The 23,468-nt window shown below is 40.9% G+C and overlaps 1 protein-coding gene across 6 annotated transcripts in view; it reads right to left on the reverse strand.

Moving 5' to 3' along the window:
- The window catches only part of TSPAN9 (tetraspanin 9), a 198,493-nt gene that overhangs the window by 77,898 nt on the left and 97,127 nt on the right, over positions 1–23,468 (reverse strand). The window lies entirely within an intron of this gene.

Raw genomic sequence — 23,468 nt, forward strand, 5'->3', positions numbered from 1 at the left:
GTCAGGGAGGTTTGGGAATATGTTAGCGTAGGTATACCAAATACCTGACCGCATTTGTCCACAACAGAGTTGCAAAAATGGCAAGCAGGAGGAAGACAGGGCCAAACTGTAAGGTTACCACAGAATACAAAACATAGCATCCCAAGAAGTCTCAACATGACCAAAGTTTTAATACTTTGAAACAAATGAGTCAGCAGATACTTGGAGACAGGCATCTGAAACGTTCATCCAGAGTACAGATAAGCAGCATACCTGCTCTAAACAGAATGGTGTTGCAAGATGGTTAATCAAGATAGCTCAGCCTGATGTTTTTTAATCCCTCTTTCCATAGCAACCAACTTTAAAAGTTTAAGAACCTATACTGTAAAAATTTGTTCAAATTAGCTTGGAAATGGACATGGAATTTAGCTGTAATTGCTTGTGTTTGTGCCAAGGATTGCTGCTATAGCACATTTCTCTTGTAAATGTCTTTAAACTATGAGTACACTGCAATTACTCTGCATTGATTTTAAAAGCAGACTTAGCACAAGTCTCCAATTTGTAAGCAAAACAGCATAACTATAAATCAAACTGTTAAAGTCACTATTTGAGCCAAACATGAGCAAATTAATAGAGAACAAGTATGGAGATCTGTCTTTAGATTTCTATATATTAAAACTGTGGACTTTAGCACCCATTACATTGTGCTTTATGTCATTCACACAGCATAGGAAGAGAATTGCTGAATGATGGTAGCTTTATCGCTGTGTCCACTACTGTTAGTCAATATACACAGAACTGAAGATGACTTGGCAGGTTCTTCCTTCTGCAAGGTTAAGAAATGCAGATACAGGAAAGCCAACTGATTGATATTACAAGCCTTTCACATATGGCCTTACAATGAAATGGTATTAAAATCTCCAACCACTGTGCCACAAAAGTATGACACAAGAGCAGGATGTTGAATGAGTAAGTGATAATTACTTGATACAAGATTTGATTAATCTCTCTTTATAATGCAACAAAGCACTTTATAAGAGCACAGATCAAGCCTCCAGTACACTCTCAGGCAGGCCAACAAAACTAGAGAATTACATTACATTTAGTAGTTTCTGAGTCAGAAGACTAGAGATATTTTATGGTTTAACTTATGATACTTACCATAGTGTATAGTTGAGAAATAGTTAGCAAAGTGAAAAAAAGGAAGACTCCCATTAAAACTGGGCTCTGACACTTTTTCATCTGTACCTGAGCAAATGTGTCCAGCACACAAATGAAAGGCTTATTTTTAATCCTGCCAGCTTCCAAAATGACACCATGGCTCTAAGAGATGTGCTAGGCTTCCTGATTTTTGCCTTATCCATAACAGAGGTGTCACAATTCCCTTGTCCAAGAGATACATAGCTGAATTTAACCCCGGCACTGCACTGGATACACCTGGACTCCACAGGCACTGAAAGGTTGCAGAGGTGCTCTGGACAGCAAGGGCTGTGGCTACCACACCGCCATGGCTGAAGGCAGATGCATCCACTCAGCCAAACCCTTGCTCTGAGGGAAGAATAGGATGGAGGGGGAAAGGAAGGAAGCAAGAAAGGAGGGAGTGAGGAAGGAAGGGAGGAAAGAAATGCATTTCCTCTGACTGTCATTTTAGTACCAGACCAAGAAGCTGCTGTTGATGCACTCTAACCAGGCAGTGACTACAAGCCACTTAATCTTCCAATTAATTAGGTCCTAACTCTAAACGTAGAAGTAACTGATGTGTCAGCACAGGCAAACGAAACAACTCTCAACATAAAAGCAAGAGAGTTGCTTCTACCACTCATTACTGGATGATGGATTCTACTTTTTTTGTAAAGAATTGCTTCTGTGAGAAGCAACGCTACTGCAGCTTAGCTGACATGCACTGGCATATTTATTATTTAAGGCACCTTCACATCATTCCATGCTTTTACTGGCAACACATCTCTACAAAACCCACTGCCTCTCTACTTTGGCTGTAAAAACTCCTTTATCATGTTTTGAACATGTATGGTTCACCTAAGCATTCACTGTTACCTTTATCTTCCAAACACAGTTTTGTTTCTTCTTTGCCAAACACACTGCATAGGATCAATTCAAGACTTAAAATTGTAAAGATAGATGCCTTGTCTTCTTTAGAAGCTGCCACAAAAGTAGCAGCCAACTGCCCCCAGTTAGATTGACTGTCACCAGCCAAGACTTAAAGCATTAAGAACCTAGCACACACCAGTGAACTTGCTACTTGCCATTAATTTCACTTTTTGGCTGGGAATCAACCACTGCACTCAATCAGATTTCTTAACTACAGTCTTTAAGGGGTAAGGGCTGTCTCCTTTGCCTTCATTTGTAGGCACCACTAAAATGGGGGACTTACTGGGTTCTGTGAAACTTTACTGAAGTAATAAACCTGGCACAGAGGGTTACAGGAAAGCTAAAGCAGGTGTTAGCTGGGAAGCTTACATAACTTCACAGCCATTCTTCCCTGTCTTTTTTGTTCTGTAAATGCACATGTGCACACACATACATAGAGTTAGCAAGCACTGTCAAGAACTGTTGTAAGCCTTCTTGTAACGCTGGCCTCATTTTTTTTTCTCTATCTAAATTACTAGCTCTGGGTAGGAAACTTTGACTAGTCTACTTCTAAAATGCTTGCTGCAAAGTTGCAAACTCACTGGCAACTGAGGCATTATGAACAAAAATACTCACAAACCATTCACTTGAGCCATGCAGCTATTGCAGGACACTGTCAATGTGCTGTACGACACTTCAGAATACCTGAGTTCCTACAGTTCCACTCCCTTGTTCATATATCACTCCTAATCTTCCTTTAAAAGCAAAATGCATTAGCAAGATACCAGAAATTCAGTCATAACTAGGGCAGACAGGTTTCATGTAAGTTTAAATGAGGTTCTTAAGTCACTTAATAAATGTTTTTTGCTTTATCCATTTAGTGCATGCTGCCATGAAATCAAGGCACTGTCCAGTCTTTCAGCATTTAAAATATAAATGCAAATGTGCAGGGATGGGAAGGAGCCTGATGGCTCCAGGGATGACAGGCTGGTCAAAGCGATATTCCGTCTTTAACCTTATGTAGGTCAACAGTTTGAAACAGACTGAAAAAATTACCAGCTGACAGGAAAGTACCTGCCAGCCTATCCCAGTCCTCATGTTGCCCACAGCAACTAGCAGCTTTTTAAATGTCTAATCAGCAATACCAGGGGATGGACAAACACAGAGATGACCTCAATCAGTTCGCTCTGGAACACTGTCAGGATGCATATTCAGATGTACAAGTGTAGGAGACTTGCTTAACAGAACCCAAACTCCTCTGTTCTGCAAGCAAAACCTGCTTACACTAAGGCTAGCAGACACCTAACTTTTCACTGGTACTGAAGGCTTCAACACAGAAGAACAGAAGGGAATTGCCATTTCAAGAAGATAGAAAAAATAGCTTAGCTCCTTCCCCTGGCAGCACTGTCTTACTCAAATGTTTTCCAAACTCTAGCACACAGAACCTGAGACAGATGAAAGGCAGTTCTTATTACAACCCTTTCTGAAATTGTATAAAAGCTCATCCTTCTCTGAAGTTGTTTAAATACCAGGAAACGTTACTTCAGCCCCATGAAATGTTGGCTGAAGGACCATCATACATCCAAATTCCGGTACATACATGGTTTTGCCTCCTCTCTGTGCATACATTGGATACCAGAGTGGCTACACAATGGTTCTTACAAACTGATCTGATTAGAAACCCCTTCTCTGGGCATATATCACAGCAGTCATAACTGAGTACGAATGAGAGCAAATTCCATAAGAATCCATTCCTACAGTATCTGGGGGAAGTTCATTCATTTTCTTCATCACAACCAGTTTTGAAACATTCCTTGCCGCAGAACAGCCAGTGACCAAGTTTCACAACCCTACAAGCAGCAAAATTGTAGCTGCTGACTTTATCGGAGCACTACAGACACACAGCACAGAGTTGGGCCGGGGGGGTGGGTGGGCAGAGGAGGGGAAACAGATAGATGCTGGGACCCACTTCACAGGTGGGAGAGCAGAAAACAACAGAACAAGAGCAGCTTTCCAGAGCCCAATACTCTTAACACACAATGTGCATGTAGATGTACCCTATAACTTCCAGATGTCAGATTCAGCAGCCCCCCAAATATGCTAGCTTTCTCCATTCTGCAGCTGGGGACTGGATTACCCAGCAGCCTGCTTCTGGACACTTGATTAAATCCCAGGCAGTGGCTGGTCCAGAAGTATGTCAGAGCTATACCGAAGTATATGCTTTAGATACTGGGCAACTGAATTCCTTCCCAATAACAGAAAGAAAGTTTTCCAGAGAGAGCAGTAACAGACACGTCTTATTTAGTGAAGTATACAACAAACAACTGTGGCTTGCAACAAATTTTATCTCCCTGTTAATTCAGGTATATTCAAAGGTGCATACAATCAGAGACAGCAGTTAAAGCAGATTATGATGTAGCTGAAGATAAAACCCCATGAAAATATTAAGAAATGTATTTAAAATCTAATCTCTGTTCAGAGATTTTCATTTCAAGATGGTGCTAACATATATGATAGATGAGCACTATGCCTGGTATTCTCTATTCTATACATCTATACATCTTCTCTATACATCTATCTCTATTCTATACGTCTCTGGGATTCTCTATTCTATACATCTTTATTCCCTCGTATTCTCTTAGTCAGCATGGAAGGTGCTGATGAAGCATTTGCTCTTTTTATGAAACAGATTTCAAAAATAAAACAGCACAGGTGATGGCTTGTTTAAAAATCAAAAACAGCCTATGCTAGGTTTCTGTAAGAACTTTTTTTGTGGGGGGAGAAGGAGAAGATAAATTCTACTTTACTGGCATTACTGTTTGCTTGCGTGCAGTAGCACCCATAATAGGCAAAGCACTGTTCTAATGCACAAGAAGGCAGAACTGTTGCCCCCAAAACCTCCACATGAAACCAGCACTGCAATTTCAAATCACAGAACAACTAATAGGAATTAGAAATTAGTGCAAGAAAGTACTGCAGCTACTTGATAAAATCTGCTTTGGAGTATATTGCTTTGCTGTCTCCTCCAAATCCAAAACTCACTCTTCACCATTACAAGCAGGAACAACTTTACTGTCCTTTTTTGCATTAACTCCCTCACTCTGCACACCCCTTTCAGCTCTCCTGACAAGTGGATCGATTTGAACATAAGACAGCAAAGTGCTGAGTCATCACTGAACTCCCACTGAAAACACAAGGAGCTGAGCATAATCAGTCAATGGAAGGACTTACTCGTTTTAAGTTACTACAAGAGAAGCCTCTTTCACTTCCAACTTCATGCCAACTCCTGTTATTGCAATAGCCTGGCTACGTGCTTTCCAAACACACACTTCTCCTTTTTCTCTCCACACCCTTTGTTTACAATGAAAATTAACAGCCAGATCCCTCTAAAATTCAAGTTTAAGAGATTTAAAAACAAACAAACAAAAACCAAACAAAACCAACCACAACCACAGTCATTTTTTATTAAGTAATATATTCTGAATTCTTTTGCTGTCTTTATTCTTCCCCCTGTACGTTTTGATTCATGTTTTCAAGCTTCTCTCTGAAACTGCCAAGGCAGTTGCTTTGCCTTGTCTAGTGTTTTGGCTTGGTTTCTTTTCAGCTAGTATTTTGGATAATCACATGACTCTGGGATCGAGGCCTTAAGATAACTCTTGAATGACTGGAGTCATGATATATCATTCAAAGTCATGATATTTGGCAATATTGAAATCTTTCAAATTCTAACTGCTACGTTGCTATCTTATTGTTTGCTGGTGAAGTCATCCTAGTTACCTCACTGGTTTCAAATGGAGCTTTATTTCAGACAAGTAAGGTAACATCATTAGGTGTCTTCTATCTACCCCTACAGTGCTAGCACACACACTTCATAATAAAAATGAGCTACTACACAGAGAAGGAATTTATTTTGGATCAAGAAGGCAGAACAGCAAAATCAAATCAGGCTAATGCTGATGAAACAAACAGCTCAAAATGAGCCTGCATTATTGCAACGGTCTAATAGAACTCGATTTTTTTTTGTTTTCATAACTTTAAGAGGCTCTTCATTGCTTAATTTAGTCAGAACACTGTGAGCAGGGTCAAAACCCAATCAACCTATCTCCCATATAAGAACTCATCTCTCCTTTTTTCATTCTCTGCATCTCTCCTCACTGAGCCAAGATACACTATAAGTATCACAACACAGAATAACCATCTAAAAGTTTAACTTTTGCACAACACAAACAAGTGGAAAGTTGTTCTCTTGGGTGGTTATGTTCAGCTGTTCAGCAATGGGGTAACTAAGGAATCAGAACTGAGGACAAGAATCATAAAAAAATTAAACCAGAGGCTGAGTAGCTGAAGCAGTGAAAATACGCTGGTTTGCCTTTCGTCCAAAGGAAAGATATCCATCATCTGCTAGGACTGTTCCTCTCTGTAAGGAGAACATAGTTAGATAAAACATGAAACTTACTTCCACTCAGCAATCAAAAAATAAATGTAGACCTGTGCATTTTGTCAGGGGTTTGGTTTTTGACAATGAAAAGAGCACTAAAAAATGTGCTGAGCTCTCCTAATTCAGCACAAGTACTGCAATGAGTAAAGAATTATTGTTCCTCAGGCTAGGCTATTTCAAATTTCATTTGCGCTCATGTAGGTATGGGGGCCATGAAAAGCCAGTGGGGGAGAGATCTTACATGTGCCTCACTGTTGGGCCATGTGCAGGCCAGTTGCTGTGGTTTGCACAAAATGACTTGCCAAACCACTTTAGTTTTTGTATTTGGTCACTAAAAGACAAGTAATCAGCAAGCTCTGCAGGGAGTGACTGAATGAAAAATCCACTTTTTCAGAAGTAATTTTTACATAAAGCAGCATCATAAAATGTATCTATACTCTAGGACACTAACATAAACAGCAGATGTGTTTATGGCAAGTGTTCCCCAATATCACAAACAAATAGCGAGATCTCCACAGCAGCTGGAAGGGAGCCATTTTGCAAGCAGGTGGTTTGGAGAACAATCCAGAGTTCTCTTCTCAGGACTTTTCCAGTTGGATGATATTCCTCTCAAAGTAGCAACACTAATCTGAAGCTAAGAGCCCTTTTTGCCTTGCTTTCAAAGACAGAGGATAAAGCACAGAAAGCTGGCCTGCCTAAGCTGCTTAAAAAGCTCTGTAACATTTCCATTAGTGGCAGAGCAGTTGCATTGACCACAGCAATCACCAGTTAAATGAGATGCTCCATCCCAGCACCATTCCATCCCACATGCACATGCAATGTTCAGTGGACAACAAATGAAGAGGCCAAGGTGGGACACTCTATATTCCCCAAAGCATCTTAAATGTAAGCTCTGGGACAAAGTACTATTCCCTCTTTTGTGTCCACAGACATTAGGCAACAGTCTTCCAGCCTTGCAGAACTGGATACCAGGAATGTAGACCCAGAGGCCAAGTGAAGAGAATGAGTCCCAGCTCATTCCACAGTAGGAAAAATGGGTACTGATGAACACAGAGTTTCACCCAGAGAGTTTCTTCCCTCGTTCTTATCAGCTGCTTGCTTGAACACCAGCTTTCACAACCTGCTAATCTCAGTTCTACTCTACCCAGTTTTCCTATCTTCTTTGGCCTAGAGGATCACAATGTCCCATCTCTTCTACATTTCCTCTCCCTTCCTGTATGTTGTGAATTAACTCACCACCTCCAGTTCTACCTGTCGCCCCATCCTTCACTCTTCTTGCACACTTCTACCCCTCTATCTACCTCATCTTCTGAGTGTCTAAGCTCCCAAAACAGGATCTGCCTATTACTCTGCTTTTACACAACACCTTGCACAATGAGGCCCAGATCTCTACTAGTCTCTTAGACATTGTTCTGACAGTTGTGTTATGCCTTTTTTCTCCAGGTATGTTATTTGGTCAAATAAAGGTATCAACTCTTCGTACAAACCTCAACAAAATAATAAGAGGACAATAATAATGGTGGTTAAAGCAATAGCAGTAGCACCATGTAAGATCCACAGAATCAGCACAAGGTACAGCAAGGAAAATACCTAACCACAATACCACATTGGGACATTAACTGAAGAAGAGTCTGCCCACTCAGACACCATGTGTAATTTAAGGTGGCAGTGCATAATTACCTGAGCTGATCTTGGCTAGGATGCCAGGATTAGCACTCCAACACTTCTGAAAAGTGGCCAGGAAGGCTGTTTTGCCTCTCATCCAAAGGAAATAAACCCATCGTCTGCTAGATGGTCCCCAAACACTATGTCAGGCATCATTTTTACATAGATTTGAGAAAATTGCCTTTAATGATCCGCCTGAGTGACTTTCAGCATCAGTGCATCCCTTAGCAGTGCACTGAACCAGTATCAATCCAGAAAAGCAAGTGCTCTTCCCTCATTCATCAAAAACATACTCTTTGCTACCTCAGTAATTCTGTACATTTCTCAGCCAGTTACACGCAGACATTAAAGGAAACAGTGACCTAATTTTGACAGTGTAGTTTCATAATGTAAAGATAACCTAATTCTTCACTAGTCCCAAAACTCCTCTTTCTGATAAATTACCTTCTCTCTAGAGTATTTAATATTACTTTTGGCAATAAGAGGACTGAACAAAATATGCAAACTGGAAATTAAAAAGCCTTGCTTTTCATTGAGATCAATTAGGAGGAGGTACACAAACACAGAAAAAGAGTACAGCTCTGCATTCTAAGGTATGGGCAATCAAATCTCTTGCTTCATTAAGTACTGAGATCAGGGGTCATGAAGGAAAGTTCTTTTCCCCCCATGGTACAACACTGCTTAATTACTTAGATGCACAGAAGTTTTCTTTAATTTTCTTCAGCAACAACAGGTATTGGCCCTAAATAGGGTCAAGAAAAGTTCTGATTAGAGTTAGCAAGTGAGTACAGTCAAAGACATTTGGCAAATAAAAATGATACATTCCTACCATATTAATCTGATCAAAAAGGGTTTACATAAATAAGTAAAAAAATCTCAGCCACTAGGAAACAACTTTAACAGAAAACTGCATTGAAAGCAAAAAAAAAAAAAACCCGACCAGGAAACAGATCAGCTTAGCATGACCTACCCTTCTGCATGGCTTGAAAGAGTGAAGGAGGATAAGATAGGGAATGGTAGTGGACTTTTCAGGGAACAAGCTAGCTGTATGTGCTCGTCAACCACAGGTAATGAAGTGGAGAAGAGCTTCTATGCAGCATGACACTGGGCATGAAGTATCAGCATTCTCAGTGGAATACCATTACATCAGTAAGGAAGTGCAACAGATGATGGGAAGTTTTACCTTCATTAGCAGGAATGCAAGTAAAAAAGGGCTAACTTCTCTTAGAGCAATACCTTTTAACTATTACACCACTGTACAAAAATCTTCACATAAACACACACACAACTATGAAGCTATTTGCAGCCATTGTTAAAATAATTGGATTATTTAATTTTATTTCATAAAAACACTAACAGTAATACTAACAAATACTTTATTAAAATGATGGCTATCTACCTTTTTGGATTGCTTTCTAGCCAAAATGCTTGCTCAGCATTCACTCTTCACTTCTGCAATCTTCATCCTTTCAGAAGGCCACATGTGTGCATGACAGCCTCATGTTACAATATCTGTGAATTTAATCGCACAAAACTCTCTGTATTTTCTTTGAAAAGTACTATTCATGACTTCCCAAGACTTCTTTCCAATGACATCAACAGCATATACTCCCATGGAGTGTAAAAGCAGCAAGTTAAGCCATCCACCCTGGCATGAGAACCTCAAACAATATTTTTTGAAGTGGCAAGACAAAATTTGTTTGTGCTAAACAAAATCCCAGGCTTCATCATATAGACTTTAGTCAACTAGGACAACTACCATTATTGGAAAGCAAGCAAATGGAAACTTCCCTTCATAAGGACAACTTCCAAAATCCTCCTGCCTAACACCTATTACTGTTGTATCAGTGAGCAGCATCCTCACTAAAAGGTACACGCTATATCCATTCTCTCTCCCTCGCAACTACTCTCCTCTAACAGATGGTCAGTTTACATGTGGTAAAGACCCACTGTAATTAAAAACTCCATTTTCATTAGCCATCCTCCAAGAATAGGACAGCTCTGGCTCACTTTTTCTGATGAGTGTGTGCTTCATTTCATGGTAAACAGCAGCCAGGAAAACAAAAAACACAGTCAATTTCTATACTGGCATTGTGTGGATGGGCTGGATTGCAGATCCCCAGGAGACAGTCAGAGAGACCATTCACCAAGGTTGGGAACACTAGCCCAGGGTTCAAGACAGACCCTAGTAATCAGCATGTGAAGTTCATCTGTCTTCTGGCAGGATTCACAGAGTGTGATTCATATTTGCTTCACCTTTCAATTACTTTTCTCATTTCAAGAGCTCTCACCACATTTTCAATCAACTGCTCTACAATTATTTTTGGAACACAAAAATCACAAACTAGAGAGACATTGGCAGGACTCTGGCTTTATAAAGGCATAGATTTCCTGCTTCCCCTTTCCTGCAGTTCCTTTCCTCCTCTCTAGCTGGAAAAGCCAGAGGGACAACACATAGGCAAATCAGCTTTTTCCAGAGTCATTTCCCTTCCGCAGAGTCTACAGACCATTCTGGATTCAGTATTACTTCAGCATGGAGACACTGTGGACTATGAAGTCTCTGCAGAATTACTAGCTTCAAAAATTTCTAACACCTAGAAGGACCATCATATTCTAGAGGTCCTAAGGGGAGGAAGAGCAGTATTATAGTCAAGACCTTTAATCAAACCTCTGGAGACATGGGTTCAGTTCTCAGCTCTTTCATAAATCACGCTCTAACTTTCTATTTCAGCTCACCATCTCTAAATATATATTGAGAAGTATTTCCCATTTCAGACCACAGACTCTCAGCTGCTGGGAGCACCTTTTACTGTCTTTTCATTCAGAATCTCATCAAGCAGAACCTCAGTTTCTGAGTGGTATCCTGAGATGGTACTTTCTGCATATGGCAACACAGGCAGAGCCCCAGTGTGCTCCACTCTAGGTTACCTTCAGGCTCCCAAGAGGAGTAGTAGACTCACACAGAGAGATAGAATAATAGAAGTTAAAGCTTCCTCCCTGGACAAACTTCTTGGCTGGTGGGTACATACCATGTACCAGGGCTTACACTAGTTTTAGGCCTCTCTTTGCAGATCACCTATTAATTTTTCACTTCCTTAAACTTCCCATAAGCCTAGCAAAAACCTGACTGCAACAACTTGTCTCAGATCACTCTGAAACTGAGTATTTGTGACCCATAAACAAGTCAGTAAAAAGCAGCTATTTTCTACTGTCAGGTCAGAAAATCATAATTATGAAGACAAGATTATTCTATGTGGCAGCGATGACACACAATCCCTCTCACAGGGAGCTCTATTTTCCATTTCAAGCAATTAGATTTCCTGTCCCGAGCATCAAAGACTTAAACCACTCATATTCCCCAGTGTTTTGCATCAAGCATGGGTCTCTTCCAAAAGGCAATGTCAAAAAACAGCAGGGAGAACCAGTGTTACATTACATCACAATGTTTTTGCATCAGTTGTGTTTGTTTTGCAGTTATCAAATACAGTTTGTGGGTTGGCTGGTTTTGGGTATGGTTTTTTTTGTTTGGTTGGCTTTTTTTTCCCCTGACTCTGAACCCTGAAATATCAGCCTTGGGTTTTAGAGACCAGCTGAGCTATTTTTCTTCTGTCACGCTTTTACTAATAGCAACACTTTTGTAGGCAAGTTCTGTTCTTTGAGAAGTTGGTGCAGTTCTATTGTGCAGGGTCTCATTGACTCAATAAAGCCACTATTTCTGTGAAACATGCAGATCTGCTCCTGGGCTGGATAAGCACTAAAAGGACAAGAAGTGAAAAGCTCTCCAAACTACCCCAGTCACCAAAGTCAACTGACATGACTACATACATCAGAGGTGGCCAATTTACAGCATTTGAGCCATCTATGGCTTGAATGCTTTGAGTGCAGATGACACTTGTGTTTCAGCCCTATTCAACTACATATCCAGGTTACTCCCATGTAGCAACAAAGAAGAGACACCTATAAGAAGTTGTTGTCACCTCTCACTCCCATATTTCTTATAGAAAACCCCTTTTCCAGAGCACTCCTAAATATGAGATACGTACCCAGTGGCATTCCACTGCAGAGAAGTTTCATTCAAGTGTCATAGGGTTGGAAGAGCTGGACATCAATAAGAGACAAATGCTGCATCAAATACCACTTTTATACAGCTCTCAGACCGTAAGCAACATAGCTAATAAAATGTCATCTCATCTGCTTGTTACTCCAGAGGTCATTACAACTACATCAAAAAATAAAAGTGGAAAAAAGCAGAAAGATAATCTATAGCAGATAGGGGATCTGAGTAGAAGGGAGGAGAAGTACACAGTGCTACTTTCAGGTCTGCCATGTCCTCCTGCATGACCCTGGTTAAGACAGTCAGACCCTCTGTATCTCAGGTGCCTACCTAGTAATCCTTAATAAAGGGCTCTGAAGTTTGAAGAAAGGTGTCTTAACACTCCTTGTCCCTATCTTCATCTTGGAATTTTTCTTAGTCTTCCTTTCAGGACGGTTAGCACAGGAAAAGTATTAGGCTTCCCGAGTCTTGACTTTATTTGTTTATTAATTTGGCTTATGCTCATAAAAGGCAGCAGTAGAAAGTAACTTGCACACCACCACAAAGCAAACCCAATATCTCCCAGGTCCTCAGGCTCTTCTCACTTTTGACCCCCAGCTTTTGCTTAGGAAATGAAAAAACTGTAAGTTCCTTCATCTATAGCACAGCTAACCACAGTATAAGACACTCTCATGCTTCCCTCTGCCAATGTATCCCAAACTTATTTGGAAGGCATCATCACCAGGCATCTTTCTGTGAACAAATCTATTAAAGGAAACCTCTGTTAAGAAATTACCTCAAGGCTACAGTTCAGTAGTAGCTGTGGCAGTGTTCCTGTGCTGTTGGCTTGCACTCAATGTGGAAAGTCCCAGTGAAGTAATGAATAAATGGAGCTCTTTATGCTTTTGCCATGGGATCATATGGGCGTATCAGTCCAGAATGAGCAGGAATCTCTTTTACAAAGCTACGCTATTCTGAAGATGGAAGAATGGCTTCATTTAAGCAGGTCTTCCCAATTCAGTACCTTTGAATAAGAACTGTTAAATAACAGCTCATGTCATTTGTCAGCTGAAATGTATTTTCTATCCCTATTGCTAGTTTTGAATGACTAGGCTCTGAAAACAACTTTTAAAAGTCTCTTCCTAATTAATACTTTAAACAAAGATAACTTGGAGTCATGTGACTTAGCAGTAACTATATCAAGGTGAGAGTTTTTTGCTTAATGCCAAAGACATTTTAAATTAAGTCTCCCACTAAATGACAGACAACTCTATTCATAGAAAAAAACAACAAAAACAGTAAAAAAAGCTAGAACAAGTCCATGTGCCCTGCAAGTCTGCAAATGGAAACATCCTCATCATTAATCGCTCAGACACAGCAATGTCAACTGTGTCTAAACTGAATATTCAAGCTAAGATCCATCTCGCTTTGCTTTAGCCACCTAGAAAGTAAACATTTAGAAGCTCTTGTAATCATGTTTACCTGCCTGTACTACATTAGATCAAGATTATATTAGATGTATTACATCTCCATTAGGACAAGTTTAACCATAGCCTCTCTGTAAACTATGAAGGGAGCTTTTAGGTAATCTCTCAGATACTGCATCCATAGCATAGATCTCCATAGCAGACATCTCTTAGCATAGATAGATAACTAAGGCAAGATGACTCCTTTCCATAGAGATGGAAAGACAATGGAGTTTTCAAGACACAAAGAACTCTGTCACAAATCTTCAGGTACTAGCATCTGGCCAGTCACTGAATAGGGTACCAGGCATTCAGGAGTTTCAAAACTGGCCATGAACACATTCTTCTTTCAGAGAGCTGACTTCAGTGGCAGCAAAGAACAATCACTGATGAAAGCTTTCTAAAATCTTACTTTTTTTAATGGATGTTCAAGTTCAGGGCTTCCCTTCAAGTTGTTGGTTTGGTGGTTTTTTTGGTTGTTTGCTTCACTGGGTTTTTTTTTACAATTGATGGCTCAGGTATCATTTTCTAAAAATGGATCTCAGATAGGACTAGAGTACAAGGCTTGATTTTCCAAGTACTTGCACAACTGCTATAAATAACAACTTTACTGAAAACAGTCTATTAAAAAGGCTTATTTTAATGGGTTTAACTATTTCAAGTACTCAAAAACAAATTAAGTTAGGCATCTTCATGACCAAGAGTGCTCAGTCTTTCTCCAACATCCACTGTTTCACCATGGAGAACCAAAGATATATGCACCCTCTTCCTGCTCCTTCTTCCTGGAATGCTAGGCAAAAGGCTGCCTCTGCTCAGTCTCAAAGAGCTGAGCTGTGCCTTATCATTAGAACAATCTCAAACTCAATTATGTAATGTCATGCTCTCAATCTAAGTTTCTTGACAACCCTGGTGGCCTTCTATGACAAAGTGACTTGCCTGGTTGACATGGGGCAGGCAGTGGACATTGTCTACCTGGACTTCTCCAAGGCCTTTGATATGGTCCCCCATGGCCTCCTCCTGGAGAAATTAATGTGTTATGGCCTAGACAAGTGGTCTGTGCAGTGGGTGGCTGACAGGCCGCACCCAAAGGGTGGTGGTAAATAGCTCTTTTTCAAAGTGGCAACCTGTCACAAGTGGGGTCCCCCAGGGATCGATATTGGGCCCAATGTTGTTCAACATCTTTGTAAGTGATTTGGGTAATGGAATCAAGTGTAGCCTGATGAAGTTTGTGGATGACACCAAATTGAGTGGGGAAGTAGACACCCTGGAAGGGAGAGCTGCTCTGCAGGAAGATCTGGATAGGCTGGAAGAGTGGGCCAGCAAGAACCTTATGAAGTTCAACAAGGAGAAGTGTAAGATCATGCACCTGGGAAAACATAATGCGGGAGTGCAGCACAGACTGGGATCCACCGGGCTGGAGAGCAGCTCTGTGGAAAGGGACCTGGCAGGCCTGGTGGACGGGAAAGCTCAATAGGAGCAAAGAACGTGCTGCTGCGGCCAAAGAGGCCGATAGGATGCTGGGTTGCATCACACAGGGCATCACCAGCAGAGATAAAGAAGTCATTATCCCACTCTACTTGGCTCTTGTCAGGCCACACCTGGAGTACTGCGTACAGTTCTGGTCCCTGCTATACAAAAGAGAGGTAGATAGGCTGGAAGGGGTCCAGAGAAGGGCCACCAAGACGATCAAAGGATTGGGAAGCCTGCCATATGAGGGTAGGCTGGGAGAACTGGGTTTGTTCAGCCTTGAGAATCAAGGAGGCTTAGAGGGGATCTCATCACCACGTACCAGTACTTCAGGGGTAGCTACAAAGACGGAGACTCCCTTTTTACACGGAGTCACGTGGAGAGGACAAGGGGGAATGGACACAAGTTGCTCTCGGGAAGATTCCGATTGGACATGAGGGGAAAATTTCCCGCAGTGAGAACAGTCGACCATTGGAATAGCCTCCCCAGGGAAGTGGTTGACTCCGCCACGTTGGACACCTTCAAGAGTCATCTGGACAGGGTGCTGGGCCATCTTGTTTAGACTGTGCTCTTCCCAGAAAGGTTGGACTAGATGATCCCTGAGGTCTCTTCTAACCTGTGATTCTGTGACACCAAACTTAAGGAAAGCAAGCACCACAAATATTACCTAGTCTTTCAGAGGAAAAATAATTCAGGGACCATCCAGCACAGTAATGAAGTTGTCATGTCTCTGTGGCAAGCTCTGTGCTCCTAAGGTTTTTCCTTTCAAGCATATGTTCCTGATTCCGTACTCTGCCTTTTGTTACTAGCACTGCTATGCTCATTCCAGCCCAACGATAGATCTTATGTCTATGTAGTCTAAGCAGCCGTAATTCAATAAGCCTGTTTTTCCTCTTAATGCTATTGAGTTTGAATGCTTTCTCTGCTAAACCTGCCCAGAACACACCCTATAACAGATAACCTTGAGCTGACTACCTAGAAAATACCTTGCATGAATTACCAGGCATAAATCTGCAACAATACTGCAGCAAAAAGAGCCCCTGCTGAAACGAATGCCACATCAGGTTGCAGTCTCAGAAGGACAGACAGAAGGAGGAGACACTACAGGGCAGAAACAATAACGGAGGAAGCCTCCCTCTCTCTCCCAGGCTGCAATGAAGCAAAAAATTATGCCAGAGACTGCCATTAAAGTGATACTGTAATTACAGTTTCTAGAACTTTTTACCAACAAGTTGAAGACGTAAAGAAGGTTCTATAGCAGGTGCTGAGCTTCTTTCAACAGCGAACAGACAAAAAATCTACCAATTATCCAGTCAAAAATCTCAAGTCACATCAGAGAACAGTGTGCATGCAGGCACAGTGCTATCAGATTTATAAAAGCGGTGTCTCACACAAGTGCAAATGAACCCTCTCAGCTTTCTCTGATGGAGGCTGGGAAAGTAAGCAAATAAGCCAGCAGCTGTTATTCCTCAGAAACCTGATCATAACCTCATCAGGATCTTTGCTTCCCGCACTCAGTTACTCAAATTTTGAATCACAAAAAGGCAGGTACAGCATTATTATCAGCAAGGCTGGATGTGGAGCACACACAGGTAGGTGTACAACTAAACTTGGGGCAGCAACTAATTGTGTGCTGTGGATTCTTACAAAAGAAAGGAGAATGAAGAGACTGGGGAGGGCGTAGGGGAAGAAATTAAAGAGCTTTTATCATCCTCATTTTCTTTCCTGTTTCTTTATGAACACACAGTAAAGCTTTAAAACGATATAGATGATACAGAATTACAATAGTGTTGTTTTCCTCCCTGCGTATTAACTTTATGCACATTGTTCTGAAAGATATTTGTTGGAGAACTCTTTGTAGATCCAGAATTCGGATCTCCTAATTGGGATTGTAAGAGTTCTTGATTAATAAGGAAACAGAAACCATCCAGACCCAAACAGGAAATTCTTTCACCTTTCCATTGCTCTGGCTCCACTCCCCTATCTTCCTGCTGTGCTACAATGCTATCTGGTCTTTTGTGCTCCTAAGAGTCTCCCAGGATGTAGGAACTGGGACAGCCAATACCTACAGACAGACAGTACCTACAGTTATACACAGAACAACAAAACAAGGTGGGACACCACCAGAAAATACCAACATCAGGGATACAGGAGATAAGTACAGCCTTGAGGAAGAATAAACCTCTTCCCATCTTTTGCATGTCACCTTTTGAGAAAAAAATAGAAAATGCTGAAAAGAAATTATAGTTTCTTGAGAAACACATTCCAGGGTGGGAAGCACAGAGAGAAATAAAAAAAAAAAAATTGGTGGTGAAGAACCAGAAAAATCGGAAGTAACAATTTAAATATCAGTCTAAATTTCTCATAATGTATCTAATCGTACAGCATAGAAAACAATTCATCCTTAATTTTCTAAATTGGATTCATGGGAGAAGTATGTAATTCAGATCTTCAGCATGTAACATACAGCAAGCATTTAAGCTTTTCAAAAGCATGCCCTGCTCCAATCAGGATATGCCATTTGGAATAGGTTGGGGAGAACTCATTAAATCACTTGTTTATTAGTCACACTACAGGAAAGTGAATTCTATTGGCAAAATGAATCCATCAGACAGCAAAGAGCTATTCTCTGGAGTCTACACTAATCAGCCTGACAAGCTGTCACTAAGGATTGGGTCAGGCTCGTAACATAGCATCCAAGCAGTGGGGAAAAAATCCCCGAGACTGCTGAAACAGGGAACAGTTCACCCATTTAAAGTTGTCCCCAGAGGCTTGTGTCAACCATTTATTACTGCTCACACACAGCTGCAGAAGTTTTTACGTGAGAAACCTGCATTCTTGGATGTTCCAGAACTGTGTGTGTTGTGGAAACATGCTTGACCCCAGTTATTTCTGTGAGGACAAGCAAGCATCCTGAAAAAAGTACTGTTGGGCTCTAATATAGCCTTCTGAAGAAACCACATCCAGGAACTTGAAAAAGGACTAAAACTAGGACACGTGTCAGAACAGATACACTGTTGGGAAACACACAGAGTTGTCATGCAGTCTGCACTTCAATAAAACGTTAAAAAAACCCACCACCTCTATTTCTACAGACTATTTTCACACAGACAAATTGTTTTCAAGGTTTAGCCACTCCCCGACCTCCCCCAATGTAAGTCTAAAATATAAAGTATCATTTTTAAAAATGCCATGCATAAGAATACACACACACACAAATTAGTTTTTTATTTTAAAGGCAAAACAAAACAAAACAAAAACTCACAACCATTAACCTACCCCACTGCCAGCCCTGGTAAAAATCATGAACTCAAAATCTCATGATTCTGAGTTATACACCTTGTTAATGAGACTACACATAACAGAGAAAAACAAGCACTAGCTGGACTGCAGGAGCCCTGATCAGACCAGAAATAAAAGTATTGTGGAAGAAAAAAAAGCAGTTCCAATAAATACTGTGAAGAAGTGTAACGCATATAGCAATGCATACAATCACTACACTGTACTAGAGAACACAGTCATGCACTGTGGCTGCTTGGATGGGGGAGTGATAAGATCAATGTTTTTGTTCTTGTCAGCACTTGCGCCAACTGCATTCAAGCTGGATGGAGTTTAAAACTAAGTACGACTTTCAGTGATACAGCTGCAGGATGGACTACAAAAACTGCTGAGTGGTTCAAAGAAGCAGAGGTGTTTTAGCTGAAGTGTACTTCAGGAGAGGCTACGAGGGAAGGCAGTCAGATCCACTCTTGGAGGGAAAAAGCAATAAAAGGATGAAAATGTTTAATTGCAGCAGTGTATTATGAGTGTAAATGCTCAAAATTGAGGAAGAAAACATTTCTGCCCTCACAATAAAGCTGCTTCATCTCACTGAAGTCTATATGGAGTGCTGTGCATGCTGCTGCTCTAAACTTGACGTTAAAAGCTACACCACAATACACCAGGACAGCATAAATATTAGTAAAAGCATTTAAATCCTGCTCCAGGCTGCACTGGCAAGACTATACACAGCAGATCAAGGAATGTGATTATTCCACTCTACTCAGCACTTGTTAGACCACACTTGGACTACTGTGCCCAGGTTTGGTCACTGCAACTCAAGAAACTGGAGACCATCCAGTAGAGTGCCACCAAGACAAGCAATGGGCATGAGTTGCTTCAGGGAAAATTTTGGTGTGGCTATAGGAAAAACTGAGAATGAATTGAATGAATTGAGAAAAATTAAACACTGAAACAGATAACGCAGAGAAATGGTGGAATCTCTCTTGCTGTAAGTACTCAAGGCTGAGCTTGACAGGGTCTTGGGTAACATAATCTATGGCCTTCCTTTCTACAGAAGGTTGGACCAGATGTTCTCTAGAGGTTCCTACCAACCTAGAATTTTTCTATGATTCTATGATCTAAACATAAGCTATGTTAAGCACCACTAAATACTACTTTTGCAGTAACCTAATTTTAAATTAGGATTTATCTGATTTTTCTTCCCATTCCAGTACTAAAATAAAGTAAAATAAAGTAAAATAAAAATGATAATGACAAGCAGAAAGGAGGTTAGTTAATTGTTTTTCAGAATATCTGTTGGCATGTATTGAAATTGTCAAGCAGTAGGCTTAAAACAAAGTGCTCTTTCACAGAACACATAATAAAACAAGTGAACTTACTACCACAGAATTTAGGAAGGCCACAGGATAAAGGACTCAAAGGAGTTCCAGGAATTTGTTCAGTTCCTTTAGTGTCTATTAAGCATTCTTTACCATCTACTTTCAAAGGCAGGATATGCAAACTTTTGGTCTGATCCAATATATCTAGTTCTACATTTAAGCCTCATGAATGGGAAATAAGTCAAACCGTTAGAATTGAAACATAGTAGTCTTAACAGTCTTAACTTGTAACCCCACTATAGTTTACTTGGATCGTCAATTTAAATGCTCACAGCAGAGTGACAGAAACCTTATCACTAACATCTAATAAATCATAAAGTACAAGAATGATTTACTCTAAGTTGTAAATGGAAGAACAGGCTAAGAAACAAAACAAGGAGAAATCCAACAACAGTGCCAGCTTCCGTTTCCACCTATAGGCAGAAAGAGAGAGTTTAAATTCCCAAGAAAATGGGATTCCAACCTGCCAAAGTAACAGATAGCTCTATCAATTCAAGGTGTGATAGCCACATCCACCGACCACTTCTATGAGCAGAGTAGATAACTCCTAAAAAAAGCCTAAACAAACACAAAAATAACAAAACAGAATCAAAGATATCTGCATTTTAAAGTACATCCCTTAAGACACAAAACCAATGTTGCACTGAAAGATATAAACCCAACATCCTCCCAGATGCTAACAGCGGGGGAAAAAAGATCCCACCAGAGAGTTCTTTTTACATTCCACATGCTGAAGAAGCCATTAGAGCAAACATTGCTCTGACAGTAGAAGACAAGCATACAGCTTGAGGGGCTATGGAAAGTAGGAAGAATTGTTACTGCCAGACATGCAACAGAAAACTTTGATCTTCTTATCTCTACCTTCTGTAAGTGTTAAATACATTGTTGGGTTTTTTCATTTATAATTTGTGGAATTATTTTATTAGTTTGGAGTCATTAAAAATATTACAAGGGACACATAAAGAAAGACATCCCATAGCAAAGTGTTCACCTTGACTGTCATCTATTGGGTAACGTTCTCAAGAAGAGGACTTCATTTTTCTTAGTGACACTTTGCAGGTGGTGGGGAGGTTTAGGATTTTCATTATGTGTCATGAGAAAACTTCCACTCTTCTAGGTACTTCTGGAATTCAGTGACATGTTAGACCTCTGGAGTACACAGCCAAATAAAAGGATGGTCTACAGGTCCTAAATCTGAAATGAGTTTTGTGCCCGTGGACCACACTGCACAAGCATGTGGAGTTCAGAGGTGCCTTGCCTGCATCAAGTCTCTCACAGTGCCTAACAGATGGCCTGTTGCTTAAGACACTTACAAAGGACTTTAGAGATCCAGATTCCATTTCAGTTTAACTTTGTACAAGTCTCTTAGTAGGACATATCTACACCATGGATACAGACAGATTTAAGCTGTCTCTGGCCAAGCTAATCTGGAAATGAAAGTGCAGGGAAGACCACTGCAAAGACACCCAAGCTTGAGACAGGTAATTGCCAGGATTTCTGAGCTCATAGGCAATGCCACTGCATACACTGCCAAGCAGAACTTGAGCCTACCCGTGCTGAACTGCACTACACGTGGACTTGCTAGTTCTGGTCTCCAATAGCTCTCAGCCTTCTACCCTGTGCTCCACTGGAGACATTCTCTTTGTTTAGGTGGCTCAGTTTTCCATCTGCATCAGGAGGATAAAAGCACAGACCATACATACAAGGTGTCAAGAGGATATATATATTAAGTGGTCCTAAGGCACTCTGGGATTATGGCAACAGATGTGATGTCAGTTCCTTAAAGCAGTGAAAACTGAGATGACAGCTCAATCAAAATTCTAAGGAAAGAGCAACTGAGAACATAAAGTTTGGGTTTTTTCTAATTTAACTGTCTTTGCATCCAGAGGACACTGCAGAAGAAGAGGCACTATTTGGGACACAGCAATAGCTAGATGAAGTGGAAAAAGTGGGGTGGGGGGTGGTGGTATGTGGCACAGAAGTACAGGCAATAAGATGCTTAACCACCAATTTAGATTAAAACTACTATGAAATGAGACAAAATGAGATGTTTACGTTTCTGAATTACAAACCATTGACAGACAGCTGTCTTACCTGCTTAAGATCATAACTGGCTGGAAACTCTCCAAGATAATACAGAGGAAGAAATGAGTCTTGTGAAGAACCCATGCTACTCAGAAGTGAAAGAACTACTAAAGGCAAGTATTCAGCAGCATCATTTAAATAAAAGGGTGCTAATACATCTGTCAATAAGCCTAGAAGAACAAACGTCTGATTCAGAAGTAGCCTTTTCTAATAACTTTCAGTTCTGTAAGACAGCAAATTAAGCGAGAAAATTTGATTGAATAGTACAGTGCCAATTCTTTTGCCTCTGTTTCATCTTTGCATCATGTCAGACTCAGTGATTGTACATTGCAGTATACAGAGATGATTAGGTATGACAGAATTAACTCCAAGTTAACTGTTTCCACTGTTAACCATTACACACATTATCTGCAGAGCAAACTGTATAATATAACTTGCTTTGCATCACATGTGCAGCATGGTAGAAACGTGCACATAAGCAACTAATGCATCTCTGCTACTGAATAGCAATTTTTTAAGCTGATGGACCCCTAGAGCTTACAGTCATCTGTTCATAATCTTATCTTCATCCGTAGCTCATGATTGTCATGTTTCAGTCTTCTTCCCCATAAAAAAGTTAAAAACCATTAAAACCCACTTACTTCAGAAAAAAAAAAATTACTTATCAGTCGCAACTCCTTACAGTCTTCGAAATTAATAATTCTGTAAGTAACAAATGTTCAGCATATCAGTTTCTGCTGGTTTTAATTTCTTGCAGCAACTCTCAATACATGTCATACACTTATAAGAATCAACAGTAATGTCATAATTTCCTACTGCACACCTAAAATTTGTACCTACAGCAGTAGAAATGGTACCAGAACACACATCACAGAACCACAGGTTGGAAGGGACCTCAGGGATCATCTAGTCCAACCTTTCTGGGAAGAGCACAGTCTAAACAAGATGGCCCAGCACCCTGTCCAGCCGAATCTTGAAGGTGTCCAACGTGGCGGAGTCAACCACTTCCCTGGGGAGGCTATTCCAATGGTCGACCGTTCTCACTGCGGGAAATTTTCCCCTCATGTCCAATCGGAATCTTCCCGAGAGCAACTTGTGTCCATTCCCCCTTGTCCTCTCCACGTGACTCCGTGTAAAAAGGGAGTCTCCGTCTTTGTAGCTACCCCTGAAGTACTGGTACGTGGTGATGAGATCCCCTCTAAGCCTCCTTGATTCTCAAGGCTGAACAAACCCAGTTCTCCCAGCCTATCCTCGTATGGCAGGCTTCCCAATCCTTTGATCGTCTTGGTGGCCCTTCTCTGGACCCCTTCCAGCCTATCTACCTCTCTTTTGTATAGCAGGGACCAGAACTGTACGCAGTACTCCAGGTGTGGCCTGACAAGAGCCAAGTAGAGTGGGATGATGACTTCTTTATCTCTGCTGGTGATGCCCTGTGTGATGCAACCCAGCATCCTATCGGCCTCTTTGGCCGCAGCAGCACGTTCTTTGCTCCTATTGAGCTTTCCCGTCCACCAGGCCTGCCAGGTCCCTTTCCACAGAGCTGCTCTCCAGCCCGGTGGATCCCAGTCTGTGCTGCACTCCCACAT

This window comes from Phalacrocorax aristotelis, chromosome 1 (assembly GCF_949628215.1).
Source record: "Phalacrocorax aristotelis chromosome 1, bGulAri2.1, whole genome shotgun sequence".
In the NCBI taxonomy this organism is placed as follows: domain Eukaryota; kingdom Metazoa; phylum Chordata; class Aves; order Suliformes; family Phalacrocoracidae; genus Phalacrocorax; species Phalacrocorax aristotelis.